This window comes from Myodes glareolus, chromosome 14 (assembly GCF_982192425.1).
Source record: "Myodes glareolus chromosome 14, mMyoGla1.1, whole genome shotgun sequence".
In the NCBI taxonomy this organism is placed as follows: Eukaryota; Metazoa; Chordata; class Mammalia; order Rodentia; family Cricetidae; genus Myodes; species Myodes glareolus.
Window position 1 is genome coordinate 24,364,840 of NC_142039.1, and position 23,288 is coordinate 24,388,127.

The window sequence follows — 23,288 nt, forward strand, 5'->3', positions numbered from 1 at the left end:
ACAAAATAAATAGTCAAACATAATAAATGAGATTTCAATTGGCAGAAAATTTTACTGTTTTTTTTATCCAACTTTGCTGAGCATGCCTAGTGTGATCTTGGTGGATAGGTCATGTCTGCAGTTAACGAATTTCTTGCTTTAAAGTAATTATCCTGCAAGTTACAATACTTTATCTTATTGGTCCAATGCTTTGAAGATTCATCAGAGTAAAGTTATGCTTATCATCTGTAAAATAATTTACCCTCTCCTCTTAGCCCAGGATGTACACTAACATCAGCAACAACTGCTGTCACCAGAGCAGCAGCTTTGGTTCAAGGTGCTATTTTTCCTTATCTTAGCAACCGTTTTCCATAGAATCTTTGTAAACTCTAGAAAGTAGAAAGAAATAAACTTATTTCGTTTGCATTTGAAAACATTATTGGACTATTGTTTAATATCTGTCCCCATAATAAGGAAAGCTGACCTTGATTCTACAACATTTGAGGAGAAATATGATACCCTTTTAGATATTATACTGCCTCTTTATTTTTCCTTGATTTTCCTGTCTCTTTAAAAAATATTTCTTTGTACTGAAAGTAGATTCTTTACTTATACAATATATCATATATTTTCCACTTTCTCAAAATTCTCCTCCAAATTCTATCCACCTCCCCTCCAATCTATATCTACTCTCTTTCTGTCTTTCATTAAAAAATAATAGTCTTCTAAGAGATAACAAAGAAGAAACAAAATAAAATATAACAAGATGAAATAGAATGGATTACCTGAGGAATAAACAAGAATCAGACCTACTTGTTCACATACATAAGAATCCCATAAAATAATAAATTAAAAGCTATAATTTTATTAATATTCCTTTATTTTCTTTATTAATTTTTTAGACCATTAGTATGTAGCTTTGCCATAGACCTCTACTATCTAGCTCTTGGTTCTACCCACAAGCATTGTGTCACCATTTCCCTAGCATATTTTGCAGGCAGGAGAGCAATTGTAGATGAATGGTTTTGCATGTGAGTTGATATTTACATTTCTCTTGTAGCAGCCTACAGAGTACCTACCCACATCAAAAATACTAGAATGTAGAGGTGAAGGCTCTGTGTAGGTACCAGTTCAAACTCTCTATTTTCTTTCTTTCTTTCTTTCTTTCTTTCTTTCTTTCTTTCTTTCTTTCTTTCTTCCTTCCTTCCTTCCTTCCTTCCTTCCTTCCTTCCTTCCTTCCTTTCTTTCTTTTGGTGATATCTATCACTTTATTTTATATATTTTTAATTTATATTTTTTCATTCAAAAATTTCCACTTCCTCCCCTTCTCCTATTCCCCTCCCTCTCTTCCACTCACCCTCCTCCTTCCCCCTCCCTTCTTGAGAGAGGGCAGGGAATCCTGCCCTGTGAGAAGTCCAAGACCCTCCCCCCTACATCCAGGCCTAGGAAGCTGTGCATCCAAATAGACTAAGGTCTTAAAAAGCCAGTACATGCAGTAGAAACAAGTCCCAGTGCCTTTATCAATGACTTCTCAGTCAGCCTCCATTGTCAGCCACATTCAGAGAGTCCAGTTTGATCACATGCTCGTTTAGTCCTGGTCTAGCTGGATTTGGTGAGCTCCCATTAGAACAGGCAAAACTGCCTCAGTGGGTGGACCAACTCCTCCCCCTCCTTCCCCGCGGTCTTGACTTCCTTGCTCATCTTCTCCCTCTTTCTACTCTTCAACTGGACTTTGAGAGCTCAGTCCCCATTGCTCTGTCTGCTCCCTCTCTCTCTTCACTCTCACACCGGGATGTTGGATTCTGTTCCTTTTCCCCATTGTGATCTGTAAGTTCCCCTTTAAATAAAAAAAACCCTTTATTATGCCCTATTTGGAGCTAGTGTGGGATTACTTCATCTTGTGCATTCCCCTTCATCTGGCACTTCTGTTACTGCCCAATGTGGCAACAAGTCCACAATTATCAGGACCCCCTTGGTTCCCACTCTGCTCCTGGTTTGCCAGCCTGGGCATGTTTCTTGTCTGTGACTTACCTGCCACTGCCTAGGACACTGAATTTCCCCACCACAGCCCACTGTTTCATTCAAACTACTAATTTCCATACTGTTACATCTGCCAGCTATACACATCATGGCTCATGACTCATGGAAAGTTTTGGGTTTCTTCTTATTCTGGCCATCAAAAAGTTCTCTTTGTGTATGGAATCACTTTAATTGTCCTTAATAACTGCTTTTAATTTGTTAAACAATTCATATTTGTCAGTATATAAGCAGACACCCTGCCCTGTGGGAAGTCCAAGGCCGTCCCCCTGTATCCAGGCCTAGGAAGCTGTGCATCCAAATAGACTAGGGTCACAAAAAGCCAGTACATGCAGTAGAAACAAGTCCCAGTGCCTTTATCAATGGTTTCTCAGTCAGTCCGCATTTTCAGCCACATTCAGAAAGTCTGGTTTGACGGCAAGCTCATTCAGTCCTGGTCCAGCTGGATTTGGTGAGCTCCAATTAGAACAGGCACACTGTCTCAGTGGGTGGACCAACCCCTTGTGGTCCAGACTTCCTTGCTCATCTTCTCCCTCCTTCTGCTCTACAACTGGACCTTGGGTGCTCAGTTCATTGCTCTGATGAGGGTCTCTGTCTCTATCTCCATCCATTGCTGGATGAAGATTCTATGGTGATATTCGAGATAATCATCAGTGTGGTAGTGAGGCAAGGTCAGTTCAGGCACCCTCTCTTCTGCTGCCCAAGAACCTAGCTGGTGACATCCCGAAGATATCTACATTAAGGGAGCCATTTTAAGGTTGGCAAGAGATTTGGCTCTAGAGGGGATCTTTTAGAGTTTTATTAGATCTTTCTATAACTGCTTGCTCTTCAGGATTGTGTGGTATACCTGTAATATGTTTTATGTTATAATATACAAAATACATTTTGTTTTACTAGTGACATATGATAGAGCACTGTCAGCCTTAATTTGTACAAGTATCCCCATGATGCCCATAACTTCTAACAAATGTGTGATGACAGAATCAGCCTTGTTGGAACTCAAAGCAGTTGTGTATTGAAATCCTGAATATATATCTCTGCTATGGTCCACCTATTTCAATTTTCCAAACCTTGCATAATAAAACTGATGGAAGGGGGCTGCTTGTTCATCCTGGCTGCCTGGAACCAAAATAACCACAACAGAAACTATATTAATTAAAACACTTCTTGGCCCATTAACTCTAGTTTCTTATTGGCTAACCCTTACATCTTAACTGAACCCATTTCTATTAATTTATATATCACCACAAGGTTGCTGCTTACCAGCAAAGTTTTCAGCACATCTATCTTTGGTGGTGGATCCATGGCATCTTGTCTCTGCCTTCCTTCTTCCAGCCTACCTGAGTTCTGCCCTATGAACAGGCCAAGGCAGTTTCTTTATTCATTAACCAATTAAAGCAGCCCATAGACAGAGGGACCACTCACACCATTTCTCCTTTTCTGTTTAAACAAAATGGAAGGCTTTAACTTTAACATAATAAAATTACATATAACAAAACATGTATCAAGCAAGAATTACAGTTATAATATTTATATCTATTTTATCTTTTATCATAACTAAGGAAAACTATAACTATGACTATAAATTATTCAACTCCATCAAAGACTCCAGAAGGATATAGTATTACCCAAATAAACAGGAAGTACATTGTAAGAAACTTCCAAAACTCTAGAACTGACAGAGACATCTCACTACCTGGACAATCGCCCAAGGTTCTTCTGTACCATTGTGGCATTCATCTTCAGTCTACAGGCCCATGGAACAAAGCAGGAAATTTTAAAGACAGTTCTGCCTATATTGACAGTTTGTCAGTCATTTTCTTCTGTATCCTGTAAAATGTCTCACAGACTCTTTAATGAAGCAGAAACCCCGAAGGACCATTTCACCTTTAGTCAAGTTTAGCAGTCATTTCTCCGTGGGTCCTGCATGTCCAGTTAAGCAGTTCAGGTAAGAACAGTTTCTTGCCCAAATGGCTAAGTAGCCTCTTCAATGCCCATCTTCCTCTCAAAGCAATTTGTGCTGCCAGGAGCAGACGAGTCTCATTGTCATAAAAAATTCTAAGTTATTAAAACGTTCTAAATATCATATTCTGAAGGTCTCTGAAAGATTTAAAGAATACTTATCTAACCAAAATATATCTCTATATATCTAGAAAATCTAATTAACATGACTACAAACTTGACTATTATAGATGATTGTCTATTAGCTTATATTTCTTAATTATACATTACATTTTAAATGAGCTACACAAACATAATACCTTAGTCAAGATCAGAAATGCATATACATATAACAAAATTGACCTTAAATTTGTGTCAATAAACCAAGATCCATACCAATGCATGTTTTTCATAGCTGTATCATATCCCCTTTTAAATGGAAACAAATATTTATTGATAATATTTGGGAATATGGGCATAGTTTCTCCAAACTCCTTCCTGCTGTTCGTTGGGCATAGTGTTTTCTTTATTGGGAGTGTTTACAGCAACCTTTCAGGGTGTCTTGTTCCATAAAATCATATTGGACTGGAAGCAATCCACAAATTCTCATCTTCTGTGGAAACAAAAGAAAAATCTCTTTTCCAAAGCAACATATCCTTAGACTCAAATTTTGAAGTCAATATGCCTTTATAATATACATGCTGGTTTAGTTTATCAGCCCATACAATGAAATGTCTCTCTGTACTAAGCTTCTTCACAGTCAAAAACTCCAAAGAAAACACAATAATATACATAATTCAGACTCTGTGTATATTCCATCTTTGTATGGCTCATTTTTCTTTACTACTTTTAATATATGACTGTCTGTACTTTGTCTCTTTAAAGATTTTTTAATGATTTACTTCTTTTCCAATTCTCAGTACTTTTTTCCTTCTCTCTCCCAAGCCTACGCACATTTATCCAATACTGTGATCTATTTAGAATTCTTTTATATCTGAATCTGTCCTTATTGCATTATCCATAATTCCTTAGTATCTTGAAGAGCTTTTAAAATGATAATCAGCTCGGTTGCAGTTGCTCTGGATACTGGCTCCACCTCTCTCCACTTTCAAAATGGTGGACACTCTGGGACTGCCAGGTAGAAGCCTTCCTCAGCACTTTAACCCTGAGAATGGACGTACAGCACCTAAACCCTTTTAATCTGAGTAATAGCTAAATCTGCCATGCAGTGTACTGCACAGCCTGAAAATAGCTCTGTATGTGGCAGGAGTGCACCATGCTTTCCTGCTTGTGCACATGTAGTAGTCTTGATTTCACTCCCTGCCCTGGCAGGAAGTGCTGAGCCATGGGCATGGTCTCAACTACTTTCCTCCCAACCCTGAGTGGGCACACAAACACCAGAGCCCACAAATATTATTCAAATACTCCATAGCCAGAGTTAACACTGGCAACATGGCCCAGGAAGCCATGTTTTAAAACCACATGGCTTTTTTTTTCTGCTATGGCTGAATCAGGAAAGCCTCTCTTAATGGAGCTGTGGCAAACCACCAGCTGAAAAACAAATGCTGCTAAACTTTGCTTTTTGTGTCTATAATTCCTTTTCAAGCCCTTTCAGATTTTACATGGATTTAGTTTACCATTTTGGCACTAATCTGTTGGAAGGGGGTTGTTTGCTAGTCCCAGCCTCCAGTACCAAAATAACCACACAGAAACTGTATTAATTAAAACACTGCTTGGCCCATTAGCTTCTTACTGACTAACTCTTACATCTTAATTTAACCCATTTCTATTAATCTGTGTATCACCATGAGGTCGTGGCTTACCAGTAAAGTTTTCAGCACCTCTATCTCTGGAGTGGATCCATGGTGCCTCTTCTCTGCCTTCCTTCTCCCAGCATTCAGTCCAGTGTTTCCTGCCTTCCTAAGTTCTGCTTTATCAAAATGCCAAGGCAGTTTATTAGTTATCCAATAAAAGCAACACATGGACAGAAGGACCCCCACACTTTAAAACATTTTCAATTGCCCAACTTCATTTCTTTGAGTTCCCTTTGGGTTACTTCCTGCAGGTAGTAGAGTTTGATTATTCAAAGATCAAGTAGGACATTTCCTTGACTTGTCAAATAATAAGAAAATAATTTTTTAAACCTTAGCAAAATAATATGGTGTATTTTTTAATGAAATTCTGAGTTGGTCAATTTCATCATTACCTTGTGCTAGAGGACCTGCTTCAAATCCAATATGAATTATATATAAGGAATGATTTCTATTTCTGCTTGTTTCTTATAACTGAATAAGTAACAGAGTCAATTCTGTATCATCTGGAAAAAATTCAAGTGTCTCAATATGTAAAACAACTTTTTCTGCATATTGAGAGTTAGGAACTATATTAAAATGTTCTGGAAAATCAAATAATATCATGAGAATAGCATATAAATTTGATTTTTGAACAGAATCATAAGTGCTGTGATTCACTTTACTCAAATTTACTGATTTATAATGCATGTTTTCTGATTCATTTGCATCAATATAGAATGTAGGAGTTCCAGAAATTTGTGTTTCTGATACAACATGAGAAATGATTCAATTAGTTCTCTTTCTAAACTGAATTCTCTTGCTTTTGGGAAATTTGCTGTTATTCTCTCCAAAAATTGCTGCAAGCAATTTGTCAATGTTCATTTTCTTCCCATAAAGAGGAAACTTCAGCATTAGTAAGTGATACTACAACTTCTGATTGGTCTATTCCTGCTAACTGACAAAATTCTCGATTTTCTTTTTAGAATCAGTTCAGAAGCATTTTCTATAGAGTTCTTTATTTTTCTCTTACTCTTTTTGTGTGGTAAAAGTATCCATTCTAAGATATAATCTTCTCTCTGCATTAAATTCATGTAGGAAAATGTATAGAAAGTCAAATATCTGAGTGAAATTAGGCTCTGAATACAAATGACCCACATGTGCATCCTATAATTTCTCCTATACCAAAGTCAATTCTCTCTCTGTCTCAGCTCATAATTTTCTTTCACTATTAAGTCATTCTCACCTTGTAAGGCTTGAAATAAATTATGTAATCTTTAATTTTTCAATTCAATTATGAACTTTGCCAGTTAATGTCTCTCAACAATTTTTCAGTGTCATTAAATGTTCAAAATTGGTCTCTCCTAATTTGCATCTTTTGAGGTTGAAATTGTGTAAACATGTGTAAACATATTTTCTATGCTAGGTAATTAATATAATCTCTTTGCATTTTTTCAGGAGCAATTTGTATTTCCCAACAAGCCAAAATTTCTTTACTTTTTCAAATATCTTCTCTAAAGTATATATACTATATATATATATATATATATATATATATATATGAATCAATTAATAAAATATCATCCATATAATGGCAAATTATAGATTGAGGAAACTATACATGACACATTTTCAATGGCTATTGCACAAAATATTGGCAAAGAATGGGTCTATTTAACATTCTTTGTAAGAGAATCTTCCACTGATATCTTTTAACAGGCTGAGAATTATCATCACAAGTGCAAATTTTTCTCTATTCTATTCCTGTGTTTGTATAGTGAAGAAAGAGCCTTTTAAATCAATCACTATAATAGACTATCCTTTAGGTAATAGAGAAGGCCATGGAATTCCAGGCTGCAAAGTGCTCATAAACTGAATTATTTAATTTTGGCTCTCAAATTTGTTAATATTCTCCATTTTCTAGATTTATTTTTAATAACAAATACAGAAGAATTCCAAGGACTGTTCAATTCCTCAATATGTTGAGCATTTAGTTGATCCTATAACAGCTCTTCTAAGGCCTATTTATCTTCTGATGATAAAAGCAATTGTTCCACCCAGACAAACTTTTCTGTTAACCATTTTAAAGGTAGAACTGTGGTATATTTGAAAGATCAGCAGTTACTGTGCCTTGATTTTCTATGACCTAAATGATTGTTCTTTATAATACCTTTTAAGATTTTTCTCAGAAACATATACTAGTTTATGATTGGTTTCTGAGACTGGAGTAATGCTAATTTGTGTGTTCCATTGCTGTAGCAAATCATGTCCCTATAAATAGCCACATATGGCTTTAATTTTTCTTTCTTTGACCTTATACATTTGACACATCTCATGCTTTGTTTTACCTGAGATAAAATTCCAATATCGAATAAATGTACATTTACCTCCAGAGGATGCCAATTTGGATTCCAAGATTATGGCACCTTAATTGTTATGTTTTTCTGCATCTACAAGACCTTTAAATACCATGACATTTTTCATTCTTAACTTTGGTCTTTGATATTTTATAGAAGTTTTCCAAAATAATTGCTTTGTGGTTTCTCCTGAATTTTTTTTCATCTAAAGCTGTTCTATCATCCAGAGAAGTATTTTTTTTTAAATAATAGGAATTAGAATCTTTAATTGTTCTGGGGAGGAGTTTTACCCATGGTGACAAGAAATGACTAAACCAAATTTGACATGGGGTCCTGTGAGATGCCCACCTATGTGTTTCCCAATGGCAAAAGGTACCTTATCTGTTCCTTGTTGATCTGCATTCTTGTTCCAATGTCACGCCTTCTGCATATTCCAAAAGGTAAGAACCTTCTGTTTGAGTTATTACTTGAATAAACATTGTTTCTAGGAATAACCTGTCTACAATACCCCTTTAACTGACCTTGTTTACCACAATTAAAACACCTATCATTTTTATTTTTATTTCAAGTCTATGGAAATTACCTGTCCTATTATTATGGTTATGACATTTACTATTGACTGTATGTCGTATCCATTTCTCTATGGGTACTGGTCTTGCCTTTAAAGACGATATTATCTGTTTTCATTTTGAATTAGCATTTAGAAAAGTCAACGATTCAATTAGTATTTGTGTAGTTTCTGAATTTGGTATCATTTTATTTACAGCTGAAGTCAATCTGTAAAAACATCAGTGATGGGTTCTTTCCAGCCCTGTATAACTTTAGTAAATGACTTAGTTCTCTTTCCAACTACTTCTATTTTATTCCAAGCTTTTAAAATTGCTTGCTGCACAACATAGAGCCAAGGTGTCACCATCATATATACACTGTGTTTGTGCATCAGCATAACTGTCCTCTCTGAGAAGCTTTGTTTGGAAATTTCAATACCTCTAGCCATCCTTCACGGTTCAATGGTCCTAGCTTCATCTTTCCACCAGGCCCTCTGTGACGATTGAGGAACAGGTTCCAGTACTGTTGTAATCAAGTATTTCTAGTCTTATGGGTAATTCTGCCACTAGTTAACCACTAATTTAACATATTCTTCACAAAAGGCGAATGTATACCATGACACTACCATTTTTTAAAATTTCCTCAAATCTAACATTTCCACAGGAATCCACTCAGTTCTTACACAGCCTCGGAGATACGCCATTTGGTAGTTGTTCCTGCAAGGTGATTGGATGAATTAAGGTTTGTTGTTTTGGTAACTGTGAGCTACTCCTCTGTACTTTTATAATATAAAAAAGCTTGAGCCTTCTTTAAATTCCTCTTTCTTTGTCTGAATATCTCTTCAGGCTTGTAAGTTATCATTTTATTTTATTTTTATTTTATTTTCTCTAGTAACTTTTACTAAGGCTCATAAGTTGTCACTCATATGATACCAGTTAAGTTACTTATCTCCTCATTTAAATGTTCCATTTTAAAATCCTCCATTGTGGAATAATACAGAGACCCAATTCTCTCCATTGGCATAGGGTTTTCTGTTTTTGTAATAAGGGAGAAATCTCTTTATTTTTTAAAACTAATTCTCTCTATTGAGAACTCCCAGCTGTCTCAGCAAATCCACTGAGGATGGTGGTAAATGTGATACTGACTGCCACTGCTTGGGACAGCTGCACAGAGAACACAGGTGGTGCACAGCATGGCTGATGACAACTGCAACTGCTCATCTATAGTGAGCTGTGAGTCTATGGCAGTGACAACAACAGCAGAAGCACGAGCGGGTACCAAGTGTGTCAGAAGTTCAAAGAAGGGGTTCAGAGAAAGCCTACAAACATGAGGAGAGAGAGAGAGAGAGAGAGAGAGAGAGAGAGAGAGAGAGAGAGAGAGAGAGAGAGAGAGGCACACAGGAGAATTGTGCCAAAGGAACTGCCTAAAGGCAGAGCTGGACAGTGACGAGGGGCTAACTCCGGCAACATTTGGAGTTCAAGTGCCCGTGGAGATTGCTGTAGAGTGGCAGCAACAGAAAAATACCAGATTTGCACAGAGGGCTTGGGGCAAGGGAGGAAAGCCATCTAACTCTGGTGACTGTGGCAGCATCTCTGATCACTGGTGCAGATGAGTTGGTCTCAAAGCCAGGGGCAAGCAGCTATTTTATGCTTTTGTGCCCCATGTTGGATGCCAGGTGAAGTGTAAATCTAATTAATCTTATCAATAAAACTAGGAATCAAATATTAGGGTAAAAATTGGAAAGATCAGAGAAGCAGAGAAGTATCCACAGTGAATTCTTACATCTTCTATTCTTAAAGCCAAAAGAGCTGAGATCCTATCTCTGCTCTGCCTTATCGCTTCCTGTCTTCTCTGTACATGTTCCTCCAGAACTCTATGGTTAACTACATGGAGTTCTACTAGGTAGTTATGTGTGTAGATGGCTAGATCTTTACTCTGACTCTAAGTAGGCTTTATTTATCACACAAACCCCATCCTTTCACTCTAAGGTAGTGTCTTAGGGTTTCTATTGCTGTGCAGAGACACCATGACCACAACAACTCTTACAAAGGAAAATATTTAATTGAGGTGGTGGCTTACAGTTTAGAGATTCACTGCATTATCAATCACAGCAGGGAACATGGTGTTGTGTAGGTAGACATGGTGCTTGTGAAGTAGTTGAGAGTCCTACAACTTGCAGGCAATAGGAAGTGTCCTAAAAGTCACACTGAGGGAAGCTTGAGCAAAGGAAACCTCAAAACCTACCACCATAATGACACCCTTCCTCCAACAAGGATTAACCAACTTCATTAAGGCCATTCCTCTTAATAGTGCCATTCTCTATGAGCTTATGGGAGCTAATTACATTCAAACTACCATAGGCGATATTAATCTTTTATGGTGAAGTTGTTTCATGGAGTTGATGCTGTTTTCTAATACAATCCTTAATTCTTTTTTTCAATGACAAGGCCCTAATGGCCCTCCTGGAGGACAAGGAGATCAGAATACAATGCAGATAGAAAAGTTGGGGGTCAGAACACCTTGTGTTATGAACACTTTATGCCAAGAAAGCTTGTTAAGAAGTGTATTACCTTATATGCAGTTTTCAGGAGGAAGATAGAACAAAATCAATAGAAAACTGTCATGCATTGGAACAAAATCATCAGTAAAAGCAATGTTGCATAAAAGGAACAGAGGGTATCTTACATGTACCACAAACCAAGAACATAGAGGCCTTGATATCAATAACTGTAGTCCCTTTGGGTGGGAAAAGTTGAGTTTTTCAGATGAAGTTGTAACTCCTCTATGACCTATTCTACTTTTCAAGCTTTCCTTTAGATTTTTATTTCATTCTTTGAATTAATTTTAAATTTTGTCTAGAATGTTGTAAACATTTTTCCCACTTGGCTGTCATTCTAGGATTTATAGTTATGGAAAACCTTGGATTTTCATGCTACTGTGTTTTGTACTGGAACTTGTAACATTAGGAATTCAATTTTTGTGGGGGGTTTTTTGGTATTTTTCTCTTGGCAATTTTTAGGTCTTTGACAATGGTGTCTTATTTCTGAGGACAACACCCATAAAGCTCATTGAATATAAAGAAGTTGAGCTGGTGCCATCATGGAGCCTTCAGCTCTAAATTCTAGTCTCTTTGACATGAGACAATACTCTGTAGACTATGGAAAAAGAAACATATACTCAAATCTAGTTACAAACACCTTAACCTACAATCTCTACTGCTTGCAAGAGGTGCTGGAGGAATCAATGGTGGCACAGAACTTATGGGTTTATCAGGAGGGCCATACCACAAGAGGGAGTCCATGCTCTACACTACCTGGATGGCCAGGAACAAGAGACTGAATTTCCCAGAGACCTATAACCAAACACTACTGTACCTCACATTGGCCTGTTCAATCTGGGGCACTTCATAACAGAGCTCAGGTCTCATATCTCTGGCTTTAGGTAAAAGTCAATGTATGTAATGAGAGAAACAAAAGTTGCTGTGAGAGACTGAGGATGACTGGGATCGCAGGTCTCTGGCCTCACACAGAACTGATTTGAGTTCACACAAGCTCAGGTTGCAGTAACTTGCCGGGGTTGCTGCAGGATTCTATTTATTTTATTTATGTGTTCTATTTATTTTCCTTGCTGTTTATTTTATTGCTTTAGACACATCCTCTTAAAAGAGCCTGGATAATGTTAATTAGCAAATATCAATTGGATTCCTGATGTTTCAAGTTTGAATTTGGAACTTCATAGGCGAAGATTTTACTAATCTCATTCTGTAATTTCAATTTACAGAGGGCACATAAGATTCTACTCAGTTATGCTACAAGTATTTTCAAACAGAAATATTCCTCAAAAGTGTTACAAGTATTTTCAAACAGAAATATTCCATTCTTTATTTTTAAGACTCAGATAGTGAACTGATAGGAGGAACCCTTGCCTTGTTGGTTACTCTTCTTAGGTGTGCACATTTGGTCTGAAAAATGTTTATCATGTATAGTCTGATTTATTGTTATTGTAAGGTCTAGAAACACTGACTTCTTAACACCTTCTAAGGGTCACACTCCTGGAGTTGAAGAGTCTACTCTCTCATTGTTCAGTTTTCTAAAAGGCTATTACTTTCTCCTACTCTCATCCACTTACTTTAACCAAATTAATTTTTGTTATAATTTGTCAAAAGAAACTCATACAAGTAAGAAAGATGGTACAAGACAAAATTCTTCAGGGCAAGGAACATTATATTTATTTCAATAAGTGATTAAAACTTTAGTGCCTTTCTTTTGGTGAATGTGGATCCAATTACCCATGAGTTGTTAATTGGTATGGATCAACCAGAAGTGGTGCATCTCATTAGCATCACCTCAATTGTCATCAGCAGCATCATTATCCACATTTAGAAGTTTCAGGTAGAAGCCATGACAAGAGCTATCATGTTGATATTCATCATAAAATGGAAAATTGGGGTGTCCAGCAGCATTAACATTTGAAAGAGAAATACCAAGTGTGGGTTTAAGGAATCTGGTTCAAACAAAATATGCAATTATTGTTATCAAAATTTATTATTTTTATAAATAATTAGTATTATTTCTTACTGGTTCTAGCACTTGAATGAATTTCAGTTGCTTTATTTTGGGTTGCAGAATCTGCCTTTCTTACTTTCATGAATGCAGAAAATATCTTAATACATAATAAATAAGTTATCTAGATTATATTCCCTGGCCTAGAACAGAAAACAAAGAAAAACATTTTCACATATATTCTGTTTACTTAACTACATCTGCCACTCAAACACAGCAGAGAAAATTCCATAATCTTATCCAATTTAAGTTACCTAGAGAAAATAGGTGCTGATCATGCATATTTAGAACAAAGACAAATCTGGATATTTACTAATAGAAAAAGTTAAGAATGTCTGACTTACAATTTCTAATTTCAATTCTGCTTAGTATGCACTAATTATTTTTACCATTCTGCATCTCACACAATGTATTCGTCTTAAATCAGAGATACAATGCCTTTAGAAGGTCTAGCATGTTCATGAAACTCCCCATATGTTTGTTGATCTGTTTATATTAATATCATTATAATTCATAAATAATAATTACTAACCATTTGAATATTCCTCTCTATTTGTATTATTTCTTGTTCTATTTATCATTTGCTCCATGTTAACAAAATTAATTGATAAATCTACCAGTCTTTGATCCCTGACAATCAAGAATTATCCAGTGCTATTTAAGCACTATCACACTTATTTCTTTTATGAATAGTATTTCATATAAGCAAAAGGAGAATGGAGTTTCCCCTTCAACAAACAATACCTTTAGACAAGAATTACAGTCAGCTATTGACTTATGAGAAAATGAGAATTATTATCTTCTGAGGATGAGTCCCTTGATTGGTTATTTGATACAAAGGGGTCAGTCCTGAAATCATATACACATAAGCAACACTAAACAGATTTATCAGACTGTATTTATGTATGTGCACACATGTGTATCAGTACTTAAGAAAAAGAAGCCATCAAATTGAGAGGAAGTAAGAGAGGACATGGGAGTGGTTGGAGAGCAGGGACATGAGAGAAGCTGGAGGAAGGAAAGAGAATGGAGGGAATGGAAAAATGTATGTTTGAATTTCATATGTAAAATTTTATTTTTTAGTTAAAGTTATTTTAAAACAATGCTTATGGATGCTTTACTTGCTGCCATATGTAACATACAATCAGGATCATGCTCTAAATTGTAGAATGAAAGAAGAAAAACTTTTTAAAGATTCTAAACATTTTTTAGTGACTGCATTTCTGCATACTCTTTGTTTTTTAATTTCTCAGCACAACTTCTTTTAGCTTGCTCATGGAAACCTTTATATCTCTGAAACTCACCAAAGATCCATTGTGGCTTTCTGAACAAATTTGCATCAAAGTGAGGGAGGGACTTAAAATTAGCCAAAGTGTTTCAATGTGTTTATTAAATAACCTTATAGCATCTATTGAAGTTATTTACATATTCACAGGAAAATATCTGAAATTTCTGTGCAGGCCATCTAAGACTTCCATATCCTCTGAAGGCAATTGGAATTCAAGTACCTATCACACAAGGAAAAAAGGTTTCACAATTTTACTCTGCAAACTTGCCAATATTGAAACTCAAGTTAGTTAAATTAGTTCCTTGTCAAATCCTGATCCACACCTCTGGCAGAAGCCTTCTACCACATTAGAGGCCAGGCTAGCATTCTGAAAACCAGAAAAAGACCAGTTTCTTGAACCCAAGATATCAGGCTAATGCCCTAAAGTCCATGCAGAAGCCTTCTACCTCACCAGATGGCAGACCAGCATCCTAAACTCCAGATCTCAGGTCAGATTAGAGGCCACACATGTAACCAGCAAACACACTTCAGACCCAAACTTAGGTAACAATTGCCTGCTGGACCAGAGACCATTCAGGCCATCTGAATTTCCAATGTTGGCAGAGATCCTAAACCCAACCACAGGCCATAGCAATCAGAAGACCAGAGAAGAAAGAAAAACAAAGGAAGAAAACACCCATCCCCATTGTACAAAGTCAAATTCAGGAATTGTCACCTAGACTTAAAATTACTCCAAATCTAGGGTAATATTTCACCATCCCACTATGGCAAGTCTTGAATATTCCAACACAGCCAAAGCATATAAAAATAATCTTTGAACAAACTTTATGATAATGATAGAGATTCTTAAAGAGGAAATGAATGAATCCTTAAAGAAATCAAGGAAAAGATAATAAAAAATTGGAGGACATCAATAATTCTCCTAAAGAATATTAAGAAAACGGGATGAGAAAAGGTGACAAAAATGAATAAAACTGTTCAAGACCTGTAAATGGAAAAAGAAGGAATGAAGAAAACACTGAGGAAGTTCTAAATATGAGAACTCTAGGTAAGCAAACACGAACTACGGATAAAGCATCACCAGCACAAGACAAGAGTTGGAAGAGAGAAACTCAGACATTGAAGATAAGATAAAGAAAATAGATTCATTGGTCAAAAAATGTAAAATCCTTTAAGTTCTTAACACAAAATATCCAGGAAATCTGAGACACCATGGAAAGTCCAAACCTAGGAATAATAGGGATTGAAGAAAGGAAAGAATTCCAGGTCAAAGGTGCAGAAAATATGTTCAACAAAATTATAGAAGAAAACCTTTTCAAACTAAAGAAGGACATGCCTATGAAAGTACAAAAAGCTTATACAACACCAAATACTGACCCAAAAATTAATCGTCTTACCACATAATAATCAAAACATGAAACACATAGAACAAAGAAAGAATATTAAAAGCTGAAAGAGGAAAAGGCCAAAAATAATATATAAAGACAGAACTATTAGAATTACAAATCACAAGAGCACCCACGAATCAAATAACTGGGGATCGTATGAGGCCACAGAGAATGGCCAACCAGGGAACCTACATGTGACTGACCTACTCCCTATGCATATATGTGACAGTTAAGTAGCTTAATCTTCTTGTGGGATTCCTAACAGTGAGATCAGAGTCTGTTTCTGACATTTTTGCTTGCCTTTGGGACCCATTCTTTATATTGGCTTGCTTTGTTCAGCCTTAATATAAGGGTGTTACTGCAACTTGATATGCTATATTTTGTTGATATCCACGGGATATCTACCCTTTTCTGAATAGAAATAGAAAAGGAGTGGATTGGGGGAAAGGCCGAGAGGAGGTGTGGGGAGGGACTTGGCAGAGAGAAGAGAAGAGAGAAAAGAGAAGAGAAGAAACTAGGGTCAGAATGTAAAATTAAAAATAAAAGAAAATGTGTTACGGAACTGAAAAGGGAGTTAACAAATGAGGAAATATAAATGATTAAAACATATTTTAAAATGTTCAACATCCACCATCTTTCAGGAAAATGAAAATTAAAACAATTTTGAGACGTATTTCAGTCTAAATGCCAAAATTATGAAAAGAAAGAAAAACATGCTAGACTAGATACGGGGGAAATAGAACATATATTCATTGTTAGTATAAGTGAAAATTGGTTCAGAGACTAATGAAATTAATTTTGAAGTTTCTATGAATCTTCTCCTACCCCCACAGTTCAATGACCATCAGGTCACAGGGTAAAGCAGGCAGAAGCAGCAAATAGGGCCTTGTTCAGCTAGTGAGTATGACAGAGATGGTTGTCTGGTAGATAACTTCAATGAATTAGTCCAAAGTATGGGGAATATAGAGGATTGAGGACAGTAGCTGGGGTATCACCTAATTTGCATTAAGCACTATGCTCTTATCTTACAGCTCCTAATACAAGTCTTTGTTATCATCTGTGGAAACATGGTCCTATTGTGCTATTGTAATGCTTCTAGAACAATATCTAGTTACCATATGGGCAGCAGGGAAAAAGATTCTGCAGAGAACTGCATTCAGGGTCATGTTAGAGATACGTCTGGCATTTTGGCCTAGAGACAGTCTACAAATAAGTTCAAGTAGACAACAGAGCTTCTTCTGCCAAGAGGAGGAAGTCATCCATGTTGCTGAGTTTGGAGAGAGCTTCCAGGCCATGATAGACTGTGACCTGTGACGAATAGGGGCTCTCAGAAGATCCTCATAAAGCTAAACTATATCTAACACTTAATGTATCTATACCACTAGGAATATATACTCCTATCAAGACACTTGCTTTTCCATATTTGTTACTGTTCTATTTACAATATCCAGGAAGTGAAAATACCTGGACTCCATCAGGGAATAAAAGTATAATGCAAATGTGGTCTGTATACACAACACAATCTTATTAAGTTGTAAACACAAATGACATTTTAAAATTACCAATTAGCATTGAAATTCTTTTGCAGTGGTAAATGAATACAGCTGAAAATAATTTTTCTGAGTGAGGCAATCAAAACAAGAAAGACAAATATCACATGTCCTCTTTTCTATGTGATCCCTGCTTTGAATATTAGATATGTGTTTAAATTAGAGTATCTGTAAAAGTCAGGAAATGAGAAAATGGCCAAGGTGAGGTAGATTTCAAGGGAGAGTAGTAGAACATAGGTGGGATGAAAGTAAGATTGGGAGTAATGGAGAAAGAAGTGTTAAGTGGTATAGCGACAGGAGGGCAGAGTATAAGAGACAGCATGGGAGGAATAACTAACTTTAAAGTTTTATGAAAAAGCCGAATGAAAACCTACTACTTTAAAAGCTTCCATATATATATATATGCATATACATATATACATATATTACATATACATATACATATATATATAGTATGTATATATGAGGGGAGCTTAATGAAGTTATCTTCTAAGAAGAGAGTATGTCCTTCCTAGACTAGATATCATAGACTATCAAATAAAAAGCCAGGTGTTGTGATGGTTAGTCACTTCTAATCAAATTGTTGGTTTTTGGAGATCCCCAAAGCAAGCAAGCTATTGTCTTTGCTTTTGGTAACTTAACTTGATGGTAAGATACAGATACCATATACTTGACTCACACGGCATGAAGAAATAAATCTGCTAGTGACGTGTAAGCTTTGTAAATACTGGTTAGCTTTTATAGTGTTTGAATGTGTTTGTATATTAATAAGGGCTGAAAACAGTCAGCAGTCTTACAATAATGAGCATCCTGATTAGATATGTCCAGTGGTCCACTATTATAACATCTGCTTTTGGAGTTATCAACTACTGTCTGATTCGATTTACAGGTGACTCCACAAGATACATTTAGTATCTGGTACTATTAACTGATCCAAGAATCTGCAACTGCTTGGATCACAGATCCTAAGGGAAAGCCTACTATTATTCTGCTAAATGGATAATGTTAAACTTCCCTCTAAATATTTATCTTTATTTCTATAGACGAATGTAGATCCCAAATCTTATCAAAAAGCTTCTTTTTGCAGTAGATGGCAATTTATATAGGCCTATAACTGATCAAAGTGTAGAGCATAAGAGCCCTAAATAAGGAATCTGAAGGAATCTGTATTAAAGATTAAAGATCCCTACCTATGACTTAGGGATCATGACAGTAAAGAAGTAGAAAGATTTAAAAAAAGAAAAACAGGTAGTGGAGGACTCCTGTGAAACAGGTTTTTTTCATATATGTCAGGGTTTTGTACACATGAACATACAACCCACACAAGTTTAAAAGAACCGAAATCCCAGCATGGATCAGATGGGGCTCATAGACTCCTGCCCCTAACTGACATTGGATAGTAGAAAAGACTTCTGAATTAAATCAGCTGGAATATTTCAGGATGTGTTTACCTACAATAGAAACCGGGAGATGTGCTACATTGGGGAAGGGGTTTCACTGTTTTTTTCCACAGGAGAAGAAAAACTATGGTTACCATCAAAATTAATAAAAATTCAGTTTGAAAAAGAGAAACCTTTTAAGAAAGAGAAATGACAGCTCATCCACAGAAGTGACAACCATACAGGTGTTAAGAAAACCTCATAAAGGTTGGGACAGGATTCTGCTCTTATCTTTGCAGGAAAATATTCATCTTCAAAAACTTGAGAGACCTTGGATATCTAGGTGCCTAAAGATGAAAAGAGAGCTATCCAGAAGGAGTCAATAAGCAAAGAGAAATCTGACTTATGAAGCTGTACCTTCTACATGGTAAAATTTGATTTTCTGGACATGTATACATCTCTACTTAAAAATAAAAACTGACTTTAGAGTTGGACAATGGTTTTCCTTCTCCAAATACAAAAAATGTTAAGCCAGATGAGTGACAAGTAGTGAAGTTTGCATGTTATTATATGGAACAAAATGCTAGCCATTACATTCTTTTCTGGCTTCAGCACCTAAGAACCTGGAGAGGTAAAGACAGAGGTGATGGGGATAAGGATATAAAAAAGTAAATTGAAGATGAGTGTAGTCGATATATTGTCAATCATCTACCTATGTGATTCTGGAGGCCTTGCTTGATGCTTAGATTTTGCTGGCTTGAGCTATTCCATATTAAGAGAAGATGGTACATCCTTTGATTGGCATCAGTATCTGATTATACCATCACTTGTTGAATATTCTTGGCAGTGCACTTTTTCTATTTGCAACTGCTAACTAAGATGGTAGAAGTAATGAAAGTGTGCGACACAGTCAAGAACATTGTCAATCTTGTGGGAATAATAGTTGTACTAGGAAGGTCTTCTCTGCCTTTATTTATTTTTAATTCTTAAAATAAAACAAATAATCTTTTTCATTTTACATCCAAATCCCAGTTCCCACTCCCTCCCTTCCTTTCCTTCCCACCATCTAAGCTCTCACACTGCCCCCTATTCACTTTTCAGAGGGGGTAAGACACATTGCTTTGGGGAAGGTACAAGGCCCTCCCTTCTATATCTAGGCTGAGCAAGGTATCCATCCAAAGAGAATAGGTTATAAAAAAGCCAGTACAAGCAATAGGGATAAATCCTGGTGCCACTGCCAGTAGCCCTGCAGTCTACCCCAGCCAAACAACTGCCACCCACATTCAGAGGGACTAGCTTGGACTTACGCTGTTTACTTTCTTGTCTGACTGGAGTTGGTGAGCTCCCATTAGCTCAGGTAATCTGTTTGAGCGGGTATCCCCATCATGGTCTTGACCTCCTTGCTCATATTCTCACTCCTCCCACTCTTCAACTGGACTTTGGGAGGTCACTCCACTGCTCTAATGCAGGCACCATCTCTGTTTCCATTAGTTTCTGGATGATAGTTCTATGGTGATATTTAAGACATTCATCAGTCTGACTACAGTGCAAGGCCAGTTGAGAAATCCTCTCCTCTATTGCGTAGGGTCTTAGCTGGGGTTACCCTTCTGAATTCCTGGGAATTTCTCTAGTTCCAGTTTCCTTGCTAGCCCCATAATGGCTCCCTCAAACAAAATATCTCTTTCTTTGCTCTCATCGCTGTCCTATCCCCATCTCCCGAATCTCATTCCCTCAAGTTCACCTCCCCCTCCCCTTTTCCCCTCATCTTCTCCTTCTGTCCTCCCTCCCTGCAATCTCATAGTCCCAATTTGGTCAGGCAATCCTGTCTGCTTTTCCTTTCTAGGTGTGTATGTTTTTCTTAGGGTTCATCTTGTTACTTAGCTTCTCCTGGATCTTGAACTATAGGCTTAATATCCTTTACTTTACAACTAATAACTACTTATGTGTGAGTACATAGGTCTGTGTTACTTTACTCAGATTTTTTTTCAAGTTCCACCCATTTGCATGCAAATTTCAAGGTGTCATTTTTTTTACCACTCAGTAGTACTTTAATGTATAAATGTTTCATTTTTTTTTACCACTGAGTAGTACTTTAATGTATAAATGTTTCATTTTTTTGTCCATTCTTTGGTTGAGGGGCATCTAGGTTGTTTCCAGGTTCTGGTCATTACAAATAATGCTGCTATAAACATAGTTGAACAAATGCCTTTGTAGTATGATTGGGCATCTTTTGTTTATATGCCCAAGAGTGATATTGCTGGATCTTGAGGTAGGTTGACTCTCAATTTTCTGAGAAATCACCACATTGATTTCCAAAGTGGTTGTACAAGTATGCATTCCTACCAGCAATGGATGAGTGCTCCCTTTGTTCCACATCCTCTCCAGCATAAGCTATCATTAGTGTTTTTGATCTTAGTCATTCTGACTGGTGTAAGATAGTATCTCAGACTTGTTTTGATTTGCATTTCTCTGATTGCTAAGGATGTTGAACATATCCTTAAATATCTTTTAGTCATTTGAGGTTTTCCTGTTGAGAATTCTCTGTTTAGTTCTGTACCACATTTTTAATTGGGTTATTTGGAATTTTGATGTATAATTTCTTGAGTTCTTTATATTTTGGAGATCAGTCCTCTGTCTGATGTTGGGTTGGTAAAGGTTTCTTCCCATCCAGTAGGCTGTCTTTTTGTCTTATTGACAGTGTCTTTTGCTTTACAGAAGTTTCTCAGTTTATGGAGATCCCATTTATTTATTGTTGCTCTCAGTGTCTGTGCTACTGGTGTTATATTTAGGAAGTAGTCTTCTGTGCCCATGCATTGAAGACTACTTCCCACTTTTTCTTCTATTGTTTTCAGTGTGGTCAAATTTGTATTGAGGTCTTCAATCAGTTTGAACTTGAGTTTTATGCTTGATGATAGATATGGACCTATTTTCATTCTTCTTCATGTTGATATCCAGCTATGCCATCACCCTTTGTTGAAGATGCTTTCTTTTTTTCCATTCTATATTTTAGCTTTTTTTAATCAAAAATCAGGTGTTTATAGGTGTGTGGATTAATATCCAGGTCTTCAATTTGATCCAATTGGTCAACTTCTCTGTTTGTATGCCAGTACCAATCTGTTTTCATTACTGTAGCTCTATAATAGATAGCTTGATGCCTCTCAAAGTTCCTTTATTGTACAGGACTGTTTTTATCTTTCCTGGGTTTTTTTGTTTGTCCATATGAAGTTGATCATTATTCTTTCAAGGTCTAGGAAGAATTGTGTTGGGTTTTTGATGGGGATTGCATTGAATCTATAGATTGCCTTTGGTAGGATTGACATTTTTACTATGTCAGTCTTATCTATTCAAGAGCATGGAAGATCTTTTTATTTTATGGTATCTTCTTTAATTTTTTTCTTCACAGACTTAAATTTTTTGTTGAGCAGGTCTTTTACTTCTTCAGTTAGTGTTACCCCAAGATATTTTATGCTATTTGTGGCTATTCTAAAAGATGATGTTTCTCGGATTTCTTTCTCAGCGTCTTTTTTCATTTGTATATAGAAGGACTACTACTTTTTTAGTTGATCTTATATTCTGCCACATAACTGAAGTTATTTATCAGCTGTAGAAGTTCCCTAGTAGAGTTTTTAGAGTCACTTATAAATGCTATCATATAATCTACAAATAATGAAAGTTTGACGTCTTTTCACATTTGAATCCCCTTGATATCCTTATGTTGTCTTATTGCTCCAACCAGAACTTCAAGTACTATGTTGAGTAAATATTGTGAGAGTGTACAGCCTTGTCTTGTTTCTGATTTTAGTGGCATCATTTCTACTTTCTCTCCATTTAATTTGATATTGGCTGTTGAGCTTGCTGTATATTGCTTTTGTCATGTTTAGATATATTTCTTGTATCCATGATTTAAGACATTTATCATAAAGGGGTGTTGGGTTTTGTCTAATGCTGTTTCAAAATATAATGAGATGATCATATGGTTTCTTTCTTTCAGTTTTTTTATATGGTGGATTAAAATGATAGATTTTTGTATGTTGAACCATCTCCATACCTCTAAGATGAAATGACTTGATCATGGTGGTTAATTTTTTTTGATGTGTTCTTGGATTCGGTTTTCCAGTATTTTATGTTCATGAGTGAGATTGGCCAGTAATTGTCTTTCTTGGTTCTGTCATTATCAGGTTTTGGTATCAGGGTGACTATAGCCTCATAAAAAGAGTTTGACAATGTTTTTTCTGTTTCTTTTATGTGGAACACTTTGAGGAGTATAGATATTAACTCTTTGAAGTTCTGATAAAATTCTGCACTGAAACCATCAGTCCCTGGGCTCACTCTTTTTCTTTCTCTCTTTCTCTCTTTCTCTCTCTCTCTCTCTCTCTCTCTCTCTCTCTCTCTCTCTCTCTTTCTTTCTTTCCTTCTTTCTTGTTTGGAGGCTTTTGATAACAGTTCATATTTTCTTGCAGGTTATAGT

The 23,288-nt window shown here is 36.3% G+C and overlaps 1 long non-coding RNA gene across 1 annotated transcript; it reads right to left on the reverse strand.

Annotated features, from left to right (window-relative positions):
* Positions 1–2,498: 2,498 nt before the first annotated feature.
* LOC148119774 (uncharacterized) lies at positions 2,499–20,322 on the reverse strand. Its single transcript, XR_015734832.1, has 3 exons — positions 20,128–20,322; positions 5,781–5,884; positions 2,499–4,570 (listed from the first exon to the last, which is right to left on the reverse strand). It is a non-coding gene; the product is annotated as an uncharacterized LOC148119774 (long non-coding RNA).
* Positions 20,323–23,288: the final 2,966 nt, after the last annotated feature.